Source organism: Pan paniscus, chromosome 16 (assembly GCF_029289425.2).
Source record: "Pan paniscus chromosome 16, NHGRI_mPanPan1-v2.0_pri, whole genome shotgun sequence".
Taxonomy (NCBI): domain Eukaryota; kingdom Metazoa; phylum Chordata; class Mammalia; order Primates; family Hominidae; genus Pan; species Pan paniscus.
Window position 1 is genome coordinate 80,676,607 of NC_073265.2, and position 13,313 is coordinate 80,689,919.

A 13,313-nucleotide genomic window follows, 5' to 3' on the forward strand; every position below is an offset into this window, starting at 1 on the left:
ACGCCATTCTCCTGCCTCAGCCTCCCGAGTAGCTGGGACTACAGGTGCCTGCCACCACCCCCAGCTAATTTTTTGTATTTTTAGTAGAGACGGGGTTTCACCGTGTTAGCCAGGATGGTCTCGATCTCCTGACTTCATGATTCGCCTGCCTTGGCCTCCCAAAGTGCTGGGATTACAGGCGTGAGCCGCTGCGCCCGGCCCAATGGTGTTTTAAAAGTAATGCTTGCCTGTTGACTCCAGGAGTCTGACCCCAAAGACTGAACTCCCAATATGTGCTAAACCATCTCCCCTTTGGACTCCCACTATCTCAGCTACTAGAAATGTATTATCTCATCGATATATGTTGCATTAAAGCCAGGGGTGTCGTGGATGCAAGTACAATGAGTACAGAGTCAGATTCAGAGAAGGAGTTGATCAACGATATCCTCTCCCTCCTCCATCAAGAATTAAGTCATGCTGTACACAAATGGAGTCTCCAGACATCCTCCCTGGGGAAACAGTCTAGAAAGCAGGAATGGCTGGGGTTGATTTCCCTGTCTGAATAATTTTTAATGGCTCAGCTTTCTCCTGCTGGGTTGACTCTCTGATCCCTATGCCTTGTAAGCCATTTGGACACCACACCCTGCTTCTCCTTCTCTGCCAACATGCATGCTGCAGAGCAGACTCCCCCATCCTGGTTTCCTCTCCATCCTTTTTGCTGCTTCTAGTGACTGCTTTGTCTGAGTGATTTAACAAAACTGGACATCCCATTAAGATACTTTGCACCTGGGGCTCATCTTCCCCAACCATTTGTCTGTTCTTAGTCCTGTACTTTCCAAGACATCTATTGAAATAAGAGCTTGATCCTGGAGGATATTACATTAAATGAAATACGCCGGGCACAGAGAGACAAACACTGCCTGATCTCACTGATAAACGGAATCTAAAAAAGTTGAGCTCATCGAAGTAGAGAGTGGAATGGTAGTTACCAGGGGCTGGAGCGAGTGTGTTGGGGAGATCCTTGTTGGTCAAAGGATACTAAATTTCAGTTTGACAGGATTAATAAATTCAAGAGGTCTGTTCTACAACCTGGTAGCTATAGTTAATAACAATGTATTGTATTCTTGAAAATCGCTGGTCAGGTGTGGTGACTCACGCCTGTAATCCCAACACTTTGGGAGGCTGAGGTGGGAGGATCACTTGAGCTCAGGAGTTTGAGACCAGCCTGGCCAACATGGCAAAACCCTGTTTCTACAAAACAAAGTACAAAAATTAGCTAAGCATGGTGGCGTGCACCTGTAGTCTCAGCTACTTGGGAGGCTGAGGTGGGAGGACCACTTGAGCCTCGGAGTTCATTAAAGCTGCAGTGAGCCATGTTCATACCACTGCATTGCAGCCTGGTAACAGAGCAAGACCTTGTCTCAAAAACAAAAAATTGCAAAGGGAGTAGATTTTGTGTTCTTATCATACACACATACACACACAAAAAGATAAGTCTGTGAGGTTTAGCTTGGTTTAGCCATTCCACGATGTATTCATATTTGAAAACAACATTTTATATATAACAAATAGACATAATTTTTATTTGTCAATTAAAAAAAAGAAATAAGAGCTTGAGGAAGATACAGTGTAGGTGGGCCATAAAACCACAGAGCCTGCACTTGGGTATCCCGGGAGAACTTAGGGAGACGGGATCTGGTTCCATTCATGCAGTAAAAACTCCAAAAGTGGTCCCTGTGCATACTGTGTGACTTATGGCACACAAATGGGGAGGTGTGCCTGAGGATTTGCATTTGCTGAAGGCCAGTTATTTGTCTAGCACTTTCTGAAGAGTAGACGTGAGGAGCGGTAGAGTTGTGATGCAGGTCTTCGGACTCCTCATGCACTACTCCTTTCTCTATTCTGGGCGTGTCTTCACTGAAGGTCTCCAGAGAGGAGCAAGGAGAGACTAATCGGGAACAGGCAGGATTTGCCAGTTTGGAAAAACCAGACAAGTGAACTCCAGGGGAGATGACCCTGGGCTCTAAGCACACTTGGTCTGTGTCCCAGGCATATCTATAAATTACTCCCTTACCTAGAAATCACCTGGCACTGTTGCCCAGAGAGGAGCCTTGAAGAGGTACCTAGAGAAAATATTCAGCTTGCAAGCTGCTAGTTCACAGACAGGCTTGAAATCCCTCAGAAAATACTTTGTCCGTGTCACCTTGTTGCACTCCTCATTATGGGAAAATCATCCTGGGTAGACAGCAAGGTGGGCAAACTGTTTTGGCTTGCTGGTACTGGTTTGCCATTCTTTTCTCACCACATTCATTAAATTATCAAAATTCTATAAGGATTTAAATGAATGTTCCAGCCTCAGGGCCCATCTGTTCACGCTATTTATTCCCTCGGGGAAGTCACGAATCTGTCATTTGCGATTTTAGTTTTTGTGTCTGCGGTGCCAGTGGTGTTTCCTTCTGTGAGGCACGACTTCCCAGGCAGGACTCTTGGGAGGATTGTGAAGCTAATGGCACCTCCTTCCTCAGGAAGTGAGACACCTGCAACCGAGTGTGAGGTGCAGCAGCCAAGAGCCAGTGAGGAAGAGAGCCTAGAGGGGGAAATGTGCATTCCTTACTTCACAAGACAGAATTTCAGGCCTGCAGAGGGATGGGGGACTTCCTTTAAGTCATCCTAAAACTTTCCACCATCCCCAAATGCCAAAAATACTTCTTCTCAAAGGAAGACTATTCATTTGCTGGGGCTGCTATAACAAAACACCATGGAGCGGGTGATCTAAACAACAGAAATTTCTTTCTTTCAACAAATTTTTTTTTTTTTTTTGAGACAGAGTCTCACTCTGTCACCCAGGCTGGAGTGCAGTGGCACTATCTTGGCTCACTGCAACCTCCACCTCCTGGGTTCAAGCGATTCTTGAGCCTCAGCATCCCAAGTAACTGGGACTACAGGCATGAGCCACCACACCTGGCTAATTTTTGTATTTTTAGCAGAGACGGAATTTCACCATGTTGGCCAGGCTGGTCTCGAACTCCTGACTTCAAGTGATCCACCCGCCTCGGCCTCCCAAAGTGCTGATATTACAGGTGTGAGCCACTGCGCCCAGCCCAGAAATTTATTTCTGGTGGTTTTGAAGGCTGGAAGTCCAAGGTCAGGGTGTGGCCAGGGTTGGTTTCTACTCAGGCCCCTTTCCTTGGCTTGCAGATGGCTGCCTTCTTGCTACCTGCTCACATAGCCTTCCCTTGGTGCAAGCACCCTGGGGTCTCTGTGTATGTTCAGATTTTCTCTTCTTGTAGGGACACTAGTCAGATTGGATTAGGATCTACCCTAAAGGTCTCATTGTAACATAATTAACTCTTTTGAAAGGCTTTATCCAAATACAGTCACATTCTGAAGTTCTGGGGGTTAGGACTTCAGCACATGAATTTTGAGGGGACAGAATTCAGTGCCTAGCAGTACATGAGGGTATAAACACTTGTTGAGTTTCTATTCTGTGCCGGGTACTGCACTCATGACGTCACATGTTTTCTCATTTACTGAAAAGACTTTATAAATCATCCAACGGCGATCCCAGCTGGCCTTTGTATGATCATCATTCTGCAGTCAGTGCAAGGAGTGAGGCTTCCCTTAAGAACTTAGACATTTGGCCAGGCGCATTGGCTCACGCCTGTAATCCAAGCACTTTGGGAGGCTGAGGCAGGAGGATCACTTGAGCCCAGGAGTTCAAGACCAGCTTTGGCAACATGGCAAAACCCTGTCACTACACAAAATACCAAAAAAATTAGCCAGTCATGGTGGTGCACGCCTGTAGTCCCAGCTACTTGGGAGGCTGAGGTGGGAGGAATGCTTGAGCCTGGAAGTTTGAGGCTGCAGTGAGCTGTGTTCTTGCCACTGCCCTCTGGCCTGGGTGACAAAGTGAGACCCTGTCTCAAGGGGCAAAAAAAAAAAAATTCAGTCATTTAAAATTAGGGCATAAAGAGCAGAGTGAGAAAATAACGTCACCTTAAAGAGAGAAAAGGGTCCCCAACCCTACTGTACTTGAACCTAACTGAACTGAATATATTGGTAACAATAATGGTGGTGGTGATGATGATGATGATGATAGTTGATGTTTGTTGAGTGCTACTTTTGGCTGGGTGTGTGTTCTAAGTGCTTTAAATGGATTACTTAATAGTCACAAATCTAAAGAAAGAACACATCTAGCACTCTTAAGAGGGATTGGTCAGCTGAGTATGCAAAGAAAAAGGAGCCTCTCAGAAGGCGATGTTGGCACTGAGTTCCAAATACCACCTAAGAAAGACAGCATCTAGCTAACAAATTCAGGTATGAGGGTTCCTTTGGCAAGGCTGTGCCTACTGTGCACCTGAGGGCAGCAGGCTCTAAGATGGAGACCCAGAGCAGTGACTCATCTGCTTCTGCCTGTTCCAACTCTGTGTTCCTGAGCCTCCATCCAAATATGGGTTGACTTCCTGTGTTGGTCTGATAGGAGGTGCTGATCATGCCAAGATGAGGATTCTGTCTTACAGGTAGAGCTCTCCTTGCAGATAAGTAAAGTGACATTCTGGTTGATATATCCATCTGGAGATAATAGTGGGAGAGAGACCTGTGGCTGTAGGGTTGATGAGCCAGGTCTTTGGCTTGAGTTAGGGTAAGAGTCAGACCCTGGACTGGGATATTATATTTGTTTCCTATTGCTGCTGTACAGAAAAGAAAACTATAGACAAATACCTCCGATATATAGATACAAAAATCCTCAAGAAAAATACTAGCAAACAAAATCTAGCAACATAAGGAAGTGATTATACACCATGACCAAATGGCATTTATCCCAAGAATGCAAGTCTGGTTTAATGTTCAAAAGTCAATCAATGTAATATACCACATTAATGGAATAAAAGAAAAAACTTACACAGTCATTTTAATAGACAGAAAAACATTTGACAAAACCCAACACCTTTTCATAATAAAAATACTTAAACTAGAAATAGAAGGGAACTTCCTCAACCTGATAAAGGACACTTCTAAAAACCCCACAGTGAACAACATCATAGTTAATGGTGAAAGACTGAATGCTTTCCCTCCAAGTTTAGGAAAAAGACAAGGGTGTTCACTCTCACCACTTCATCATTATAGGACACATAGCATGGGCTTTGGAATGAAAGAACTTGGACTCAAATGATAGCTCCATCAATCACTAGCTGTGTAATTTTGGGCAAATTGCTTAACCTCTCTAAGCTTGGCTTAGTTTCTCCCTGTATACAATGGGATGATAATTATACCTACATTGCAGGTCTTTTTTTGAGGACTGAATGAATGTCAAGCTTCCAGCTCTGAGCTGGGCACAAGGTGGATATTCACAAAATGTTCTTTTTGCTTTCTTCCCTCTGGGATGCTTAGCTTCATCTTAGATAAAAGAGAAGGGTGTGGACAAGACAAGGTGGGGAGAGTGGGAGGCACATTTAAGCATTTTTGAGATACTCTAATTAACGGGCAGAGGCCAGGCTGGAAACAGATCAACTGTGCCCTTTGTGCGGCTGTTCCAGAACAAGCTCATTTTTGCCATGCCTTCTGCTTGGGACTGCCGGGAAGGCATCCTGTTCTCCAAGCCCCCGCACTGACGGCACTGTCCAGCCGCTCTTCTGTCCCTCAGCAGGAAGGCTCAGTAGGGGTTTAGAAAGCAGATTGTCCACACTGTCCTGATTTTGGGAAAGAAAAACTCTTTCTATTGAACAAATAACCTTTTGGATGAGAAAGAAAAGAAATACTCCAGAGGCATGACAGTCACAGAAGGGGGCCAGGGACAGCCCAGAAGGTGTTTGTGTGTGCAGGGAGCTGAGATGCAGGGGGAAGTGTGGTGGGTGGAGGGCAGGAGGAGTGAGACATGTGGTCTCAGTGTTCTGCTGAGCTTTAGCATGCTGCCTCCATAGTGGAGTTAAGGTTTTAACTTGTGCATATTGGGGCATAGTAATAGTCCCAGGGGTTCGCCAGAATTTCTATGCTAATTTTGCAAAGCTATGCAGATTCAGGAGTAGTTCTTTGAGCTTTTCTTTTCTTTTTCTCATTATAAGCATTAAAGTGACATGCATTTTATGAACTGTGAGGAAACTTGGGATAAGGTCATGAAGAATGGCATTTGGTGCTCTGCAGAGAAAAACATCCCTCAGGTATTTGAACCTATTGCACTGGAGAAAAAGAGAAAAATATACCTGTGAAAGCTCTTATTATCATTGTCACGTTCATCCCAAGGACTCAAATTAAATCTGGGATTGTGCAGAAACTGTGTTTCCACCCTCTGGGGACAAATCCCATCACCAACTCAGCTCTTTGTGTAGCAGAGATTTTCAGTCCCTCCTGGGAGCTGTTTTCACCCTCTTCCACCAGTGAGTCATCCGCAGAGGCTGTTCTCCAAGAAGGTGGGATGGGAGAGCAGGAGGAGGTGTCAGAATGTGAAAGCTGTTCTGTTCTTTCCTTGACAATTATCTTTGCAGCTTGTTAGTAAGATTTTTCTTCAGAGTCAGAAAAAGTGAATGGACCAGGTACTCACCCAGGGTCTGATTCCACCCCGCAAGCCCTCACCTGGCTGAATATGAGATCCCTACATTGCTATTGGCGCTCAGAAAACAATATCCAAAAATGAAGGCCTCAGAAGCGAAAGTGTTTTTCTCCTCCCCGTCTGTCTCTCAGTCCCAGTCTCTCTCAAGGCTAGCCATAGAAACTAGAATCCTTCTTTCCCAGGGCAGATCATAGAAACCAGAATACTTTTTCCCCAAAGCCAGCCATAAAACCTAAAAATACTACTCTCACTTCCCTCTGCCTTTCTGTGTAAAACCTAGCCATAAAGAAATTATCTGACCAACCTTCTTTGACTATAGGTCCTAAGACTCTCAGTCCAGAGAGGGCCCTGCCCCACACCCAGAAGGAAGGAATGCTGCCCAGAGATGACCAGAGGAATCTATACAGGTAGGTCTTCTGGGTTTCCTCACTTAGTCATGAGCACTAGATCCTATCCTTTCTGTCCAATCATATTTCTCCATGGCTGTCTATATTTTGTTGAACCCATGCATAACAATGGCCAATTTCCCTTGTGTCTTTGGTTCTTCATTCTGAAGGCTCCCATGGATACACGTCAAATAAAGTTATATGCCTGCCTTCCAATTAATCTGCTTTTGTGAGTTGACTTTTTGGTGAAACTTCAGAGGGCCAGGGAGCCCTTGGCCCCTACATGGCCACGTGTAAGTCTTGTGTCCTGCTGCCTTTCAAACAGGAGTGAAATAATCCCAGTGACAGCATATGTGTGAGATCCTTGGGATCAAGTCACTTCAACAAATATTTAACATGCCCTGGGGTAGGTACATGACACATTACAGAAATGAGTAGGTCAAAGATATCCAACCTTAAGAAAGTTAGAGTCAAGTGGGTTGAATACATGTGCATTTGCATGTATTTGCATTTCATAAATGAAATTTACCATTTCATAAGGTAAAGTGAAAGGAAGGCTTTGGCAAAGGTATACATAAAATGCAGGGTTGTGATGAAGGGGGAGAAATCAATTGTTCGGAGATGGAACTGGGGGAGGAGGGAGCATTGAGGCTGAGTCAAGTGCAATGGTGGGGACCAGCAAAGATGTAGTATGTCTTGGAAAAGCCCAGAACCGGAGTATGGCCCTAGTGCATGAATGAAGCTGCAAGGGTGGACAGAACCAAAACAGAAGGTCACATGTGCCCAGCACAGCACACTGGGCACAGACTAGGACTGCATCTGGTTGCCTCCAGATGGCTTTAGGGGCCATGCAGAGGACAGTGGTAGGCATGAGGGAGCCAGCGGAGGCTTCTTTGGAGGCGATCTGTTTGATGTGATACGGTCTGTGGATGGAGGCAGTATAACTTCGTGGCTTCTGGCCTGTGCCCTGGAGTTGGAGAGCCTGGATTAAAATCCCAGCCCTGCCACTTACTAACTGTGTGACCGTAAGTATGGTTTTCCTCAGCCTGTGTTTCCTCATCTGTAAAAGAGAGACAAGAAGAGTACTCACACGGGGATCTTGGGAGGGTTAAGTGAGATAATGCATGTAACACGCTTAGCTCAGTGCCTGGTCCTTGGCAAAGGCTCAGCAAAGGGAGCTGATATTAACAACCATTCCAAGGAGATGACCATCAACGCTAGGGGTGGATAAATTGGGAAGAGAGGGACGACAGGCCTGGGGCCACGTGGGCAGCTGTGGCTGGCATGCAGGTCAGGCGTGCCAAGGCCTGAACCTGAACAGTGGTAGGAGAAAGGAAAGGAGAGATGGATGAGATGATTCTTAATGCTGAGATGAAATGGCTAGGACTTGGCAAGTCTAGGAAGTGGGGCTGAGGAGAGTGAGAGGAGTGACACAGCTGAGGTTCCTAGGTTAGGGCAACTGGGAGAGAGGATGGGAGGAGTGTTGGAGGAATACTGAATTCCATATTGGGCTCTCTTGAGTGAACAGGCTCAGGAACCAATTGCAACTCAGGGACAAGGTCAGGGTTGGAGTTACGTGCTTGGCTAGGGCTGAAGCATCATGTGGCAGAAGTGGCTGAAATCATCCAGGGAGACAGAATAGAAGCAGAAGAGAAAAGTCTCATGCTAGAACCATAGAGAACATTTGCATTGAAAATGGAAGTGGAGGGTAAGGAACAGGGAATGAGAGAGAGAGAGAGAAGCAGCTGCATTTGGGGAGGAAGGAGAAGAGTCAGGAGAAAGCTGGTGTCAGAGATTCCAAAGCAGGAGGGGTCTGACCAAGTAGGTGTTCATGGAGGACAGGGACCAAGAGGAAGCTCCTGCGTGTCAGTCAGGATGTGGCTTGTGAGTCTTGCAGACATACTGCCTGCATGGAGGTGAGAAGAAGAGCTGCAGTCCTAGGGGCGAAGAGGGGAGCGTGTGGCGGTGCACGGTTCAGTGAGTCCTTCAAGATGTTCAGAGGTGAAAGCAAGGGGAGAACGTTGGCCAAGCTTGTAGGAAAGAGGATTGAAGGAAATGTCTTTAGGATGTGTGATATTTTAGTATTTTTACAGGGTAAAAAATGAGAGTGTGAGGAGAAGGAACTTGAAGATGCAAAAGGAGGAGATGGTTGATGGATCCAAGTTCAGGAACACATGGGAGGGTGTGGGGCTGAGAGCAGTGGGGGGTTAGCCTTAGAAAAGGGTAGCTACGCTGTGGAGGGAGAGGAGGAGAAAGGAGTGGGTGAAGTTGGGAGACTTTCTGAGAGAAGGCTTTCAATGAGCTAGTGAGTGAGGTCAGGAAGGGTTTTGGAGATGGGGGGAGATTCAGGGAAAAGATGTTTTCTTGTTTTTTTTTGTTTTTGTTTTTGTTTTTTAAATAGAGACAAGGTCTCACTTTGTTGCCCAGGCTAGTCTTGAACTCCTGGGCTCATGCAATTCTCCTGCCCTGGCCTCCCAAAGTGTTGGGAGGTGTGAGCCACTGCACCCAGTCCAGGGAAAAGGTTTGGAACAGCCCTCACGGGGAATAAAACTAAGCACAACTAGGGGCATTGACAAGCAGGACTGGGGGTCAGTCGATTTGAACATCTGTATTGGGGGGGTTGGGCAGATAAGCACACATATATGTATACATATACACATATATGTTTGTGTGTGTATGTGTATATGTATATATTTTACTGTGAGTGTTTGGCAGCCTAAGTAATGGGCAAAAGAAAGTGGGTTTGCAGATTGGGTGCAGTGGCTCATGCCTGTAATCTCAGCACTTTGGGAGGTAAAGGCAGAAGGATTGCTTGAGGCCAGGAATTTGGCGTCAGCCTGGGCAACATAGTGAGACTCTATTGCTACAAAAAATTTGAAAAAAAACACGAAAAAGTGGCTGAGTGTGGTGGCTCATGCCTGTAATGCCAGCACTTTGGGAGGCCGAGGCAGGCGGATCACTTGAGGTCAGGAGTTTGAGACCAGCCTGGGCAGTACGGTGAAACCCCGTCTCTACTAAAAATACAAAAATTAGCTGGGTGCGGTGGCAGGTGCCTGTAATCCCAGCTACTCAGGAGGCTGAGACACAAGAATTGCTTGAACCTGGGAGGCAGAGGTTGCAGTGAGCCAAGACTGTGCCACTGTACTCCAGCCTGGGCCATAGAGTGAGACTCTGTCTCAAAAAACAAACAAATAAACAAACAAAACTTAGCCAAGTGTGGTGATGTCACCGGTAGAGGGTCATGACTGCAAGTTATTATTGAGGTTCTTGCTGTTTTGAACAAAGAATTGGACAAAAACGCCCAGCAAAGCAAAGAAAGAATGAAGCATCAAAAGAACGCAAGCAGGGATTTATTGAAAATGAAAGTACACTCCACAGTGTGGGCGCAGACCCCAGCAGCGGCTCAAGAGCCCAGCTACAGAATCGTCTCGGGTCCAAATACCCTCTAGAAGTTTCCCATTGGCTGCTTCATGGTCACCTCATGTAAATGAAGTAGTAGCCCACAATCAGTCTGATTGGTTGCAGAAAGCAGCCAACCAGAGGCTGAAGTGAAGTTACAAAGGTCACACACCTGTGCAAACATTGGTTGCAAAAACAATCAGGGGTTAGGGTGAAGTAAAGTTATACTTCTATGCAAATGAAGACTTGGCCTGCAATCAGTCTGATTGGTTGTGGACAGCAACCATTCAGAGGCTGGAGTGAAGTTACAAAGTTGCAAACGAAGACTGGACCCTCATTCAGTCTGATTTATTGCAGACAGCCAATTTTCCATCTGCTCTGCAGAAAAGGTCAAAGGGACCAGTAGCCTCTGGTCCTTTTGTTACTTAGGAGTGGAAAGTTAGGGTTTTCCTTTTGATTTAGTTCTAGGAAGTCGGTGTGAAACAGTTTAGGTTTTTTGCCTCCAGACCCTATTTCTCCTGCCTCAGTGGCACGTGCCTGTAGTCCCAGCTACTGGAGAGGCTGAGGTGGGAGGATCCGTTGAGCCCAGGAGTTTGAGGCTGCAGTGAGCTATAGTCGCACCACTGCACTCCAGCCTGGGCAACAGAGTGAGATCCTGTCTCTCAAAAAGAAAAAAAAAAGTGAGTTAATGTAGGGCTGAAAATTGTGCATGTCTCTGGTTCCTCATGGGAATTGGCGCCATTTCACTTAAGGCCAGTGCATAATAAGGGCTAAAAGACTAAAGACTATTGGGCATCTGTTGCATGCCAGGCCTTGAGAGAAGTATGTTACCTCTGTTAGTTTATTTAATTCTGTAACACCCCCATGAGGGAGGCCACATCATTATTCACATTTTGCAGGCGGAGAAACTGAGGATCATAGAGATTAAGAGACTTCAATATGATCACAGCAAAGAATAAGCAGTGCAGGTGGAAACTGACACCAGTGCATTTGTAGGAATTAAGCATTTTCTCTTGCATCTCCTGCCCACAGCACAGACTGGGTCTGGGGGCTAATTAGACATGAAAAAACAGCATTTCCTGTTGGGGCTGATGCACTAGGAAGCAAAGGGTTTTGATGAAACAAACAAACAAACAAAGAACAAAATTGAACTGCCATCCTCCTGTTTCACTACTCTGAGGCAATATGTGTGGGAACTTTTTCTTCCTTTTCCTTTTTTTTTTTTTGTTTTTTTTTTTTTTGCTTGAGGTTCTCTGCTCAAATGCACTGGAATTGACAAATTCTAATGATAGCCTATTTTGGAGGGAGTGTTAAATTATTCAGAGGTAGGCACAAATAGCACATCTCTAGCTTCGACTTCCTGCTTGAACCTGCAGATGTCAATTTATTGAGCCCTGTGAGGGTCTGCAGAAAATGCCCGGGCCAGAGTGGGGACAGGCGGCAGGGCTTCCATCCACTGCCCAGGAGGCAGGTGCTCGCTGGCTGCTGTCTGGAGTCTGCAACTCCAAACTCTCTATACTTCCTGTCCCCAGGCAGCAGGGTCACTGGACACAGCTTGGCGCCATGGCAACAAAGTCCTTGACTGGGGCTTCTTCTGATTTCTCTTATTCTCCCTTGCCTGGGTGTCAGTGAGCCTTCCAGGTACGCGATCCATGAGAAGCTGGAACTTCTGCAGTGCACTTATGGTGATCACATTTGGGGTTTTGCATACTCTGAGCTCGGAAACGTCCACATGCACATCAGGGCTTTCTGCAGGATGCTTAAAAAGTGAGGCATGTTGAGATATCTTAAAAATAAGGTCCTCCTATGCCTCTTCACCACTTTCTTTCTTCTTTTTTTGAGATGGAGTCTTGCTCTGTCTCCCAGGCTGGAGTGCAGTGGCATGATCTCGGCTCACTGCAACCTCTGCCTCCTGGGTTCAAGCAATTCTCCTGCTTCAGCCTCCCAAGTAGCTGGGATTACAGGTGTGCACCACCACGCCTGGCTAATTTTTGTATTTTTAGTAGAGATGGGTTTCACCATGTTGGCCAGGCTAGTCTCGAACTCCTGACCTCAGGTGATTCACCCACCTCCGCCTCCCAAAGTGCTGGGATTACAGGCGTGAGCCACAGGCCCGGCCTTCTTCACCACTTCCTTGTCATCACTCAACCTCTTCTTTCCCAGGGACCTCTTTGCATCTTCTGATAAGGATGTTGCTACAATTCAGAATCCATTCAAGACCGCTGGGATTCTAGGCCTTCCCTGTGGAAATACCTTGAGGGATGGACAGAGCCACAAAGTAGCTGCAACTAGGATGATTATTTAATTTAGGATCCAAACCTGCAAGAGAGTGAAAAGGGGGTGCTTTTTACAAATGACTCCAGGACACCCGGCGTGATCAGGCACTGTCTGGAGCAACTTGGGAAGGTGGCCACTCTGGAAAGAACACAGGCTCTGGAATGAAATGTTTTGCTTAACATTTAAGAACCTCAGCTTTTTCATCAGTTAAACTGACATCTACTTTTCATGGTCCTGTTGGAGTAACATATATGAAGTGCCAGGCACAATTCCTAACACATAAGTGTTCAATATTTATTAGCTCCTTTTCTTTAAAAAGCAAACAACCCCAATAAAAACAACAGCGACAACAAAAACTGCCCTGTACCAAAAAATCATTTCTGGGCTTCCAGCAGGTGGGATTGAGTCCCACCTATTTTCACAGCCTACCTCTTTCCCCAACCATTCGTTCTAATGCAGAGGTGGAATATTGCTTTCCCAGTCAACCATTTCCTTTTCTGCTCAGATGTTTCTGGTCTCTGTATAACAGTATTTCTCAACCTTTTTTTTTTTTTTTTTTTTTGAGACAGGGTCTTCCTCTGTTACCCAGGCTGGAGCACAGTACTGTGATCATTGCTCACTGCAGCCTAGACCTCCCCAGCTCACGTGATCCTCCCACCTCAGCCTCCCAAGTAGCTGGGACCCCTCTCCGCCATCATGAAATTCTAATACTACAGATATACCGT

At 46.0% G+C, this 13,313-nt stretch overlaps 1 protein-coding gene across 5 annotated transcripts in view; it reads left to right on the top strand.

Annotated features, from left to right (window-relative positions):
• Window positions 1–13,313, top strand: part of SV2B (synaptic vesicle glycoprotein 2B) — a 195,494-nt gene that overhangs the window by 22,167 nt on the left and 160,014 nt on the right. For 2 of the 5 annotated variants that reach the window (XM_014341586.4, XM_014341585.4), the window contains exon 2: window positions 6,846–6,933. The exons of the other annotated variants lie outside the window; for them this stretch is intronic. The gene's annotated coding sequence lies outside the window, so the exon portion shown is untranslated. The remainder of the gene's footprint in view (window positions 1–6,845; window positions 6,934–13,313) is intronic. 5 annotated transcript variants of the gene reach the window in all.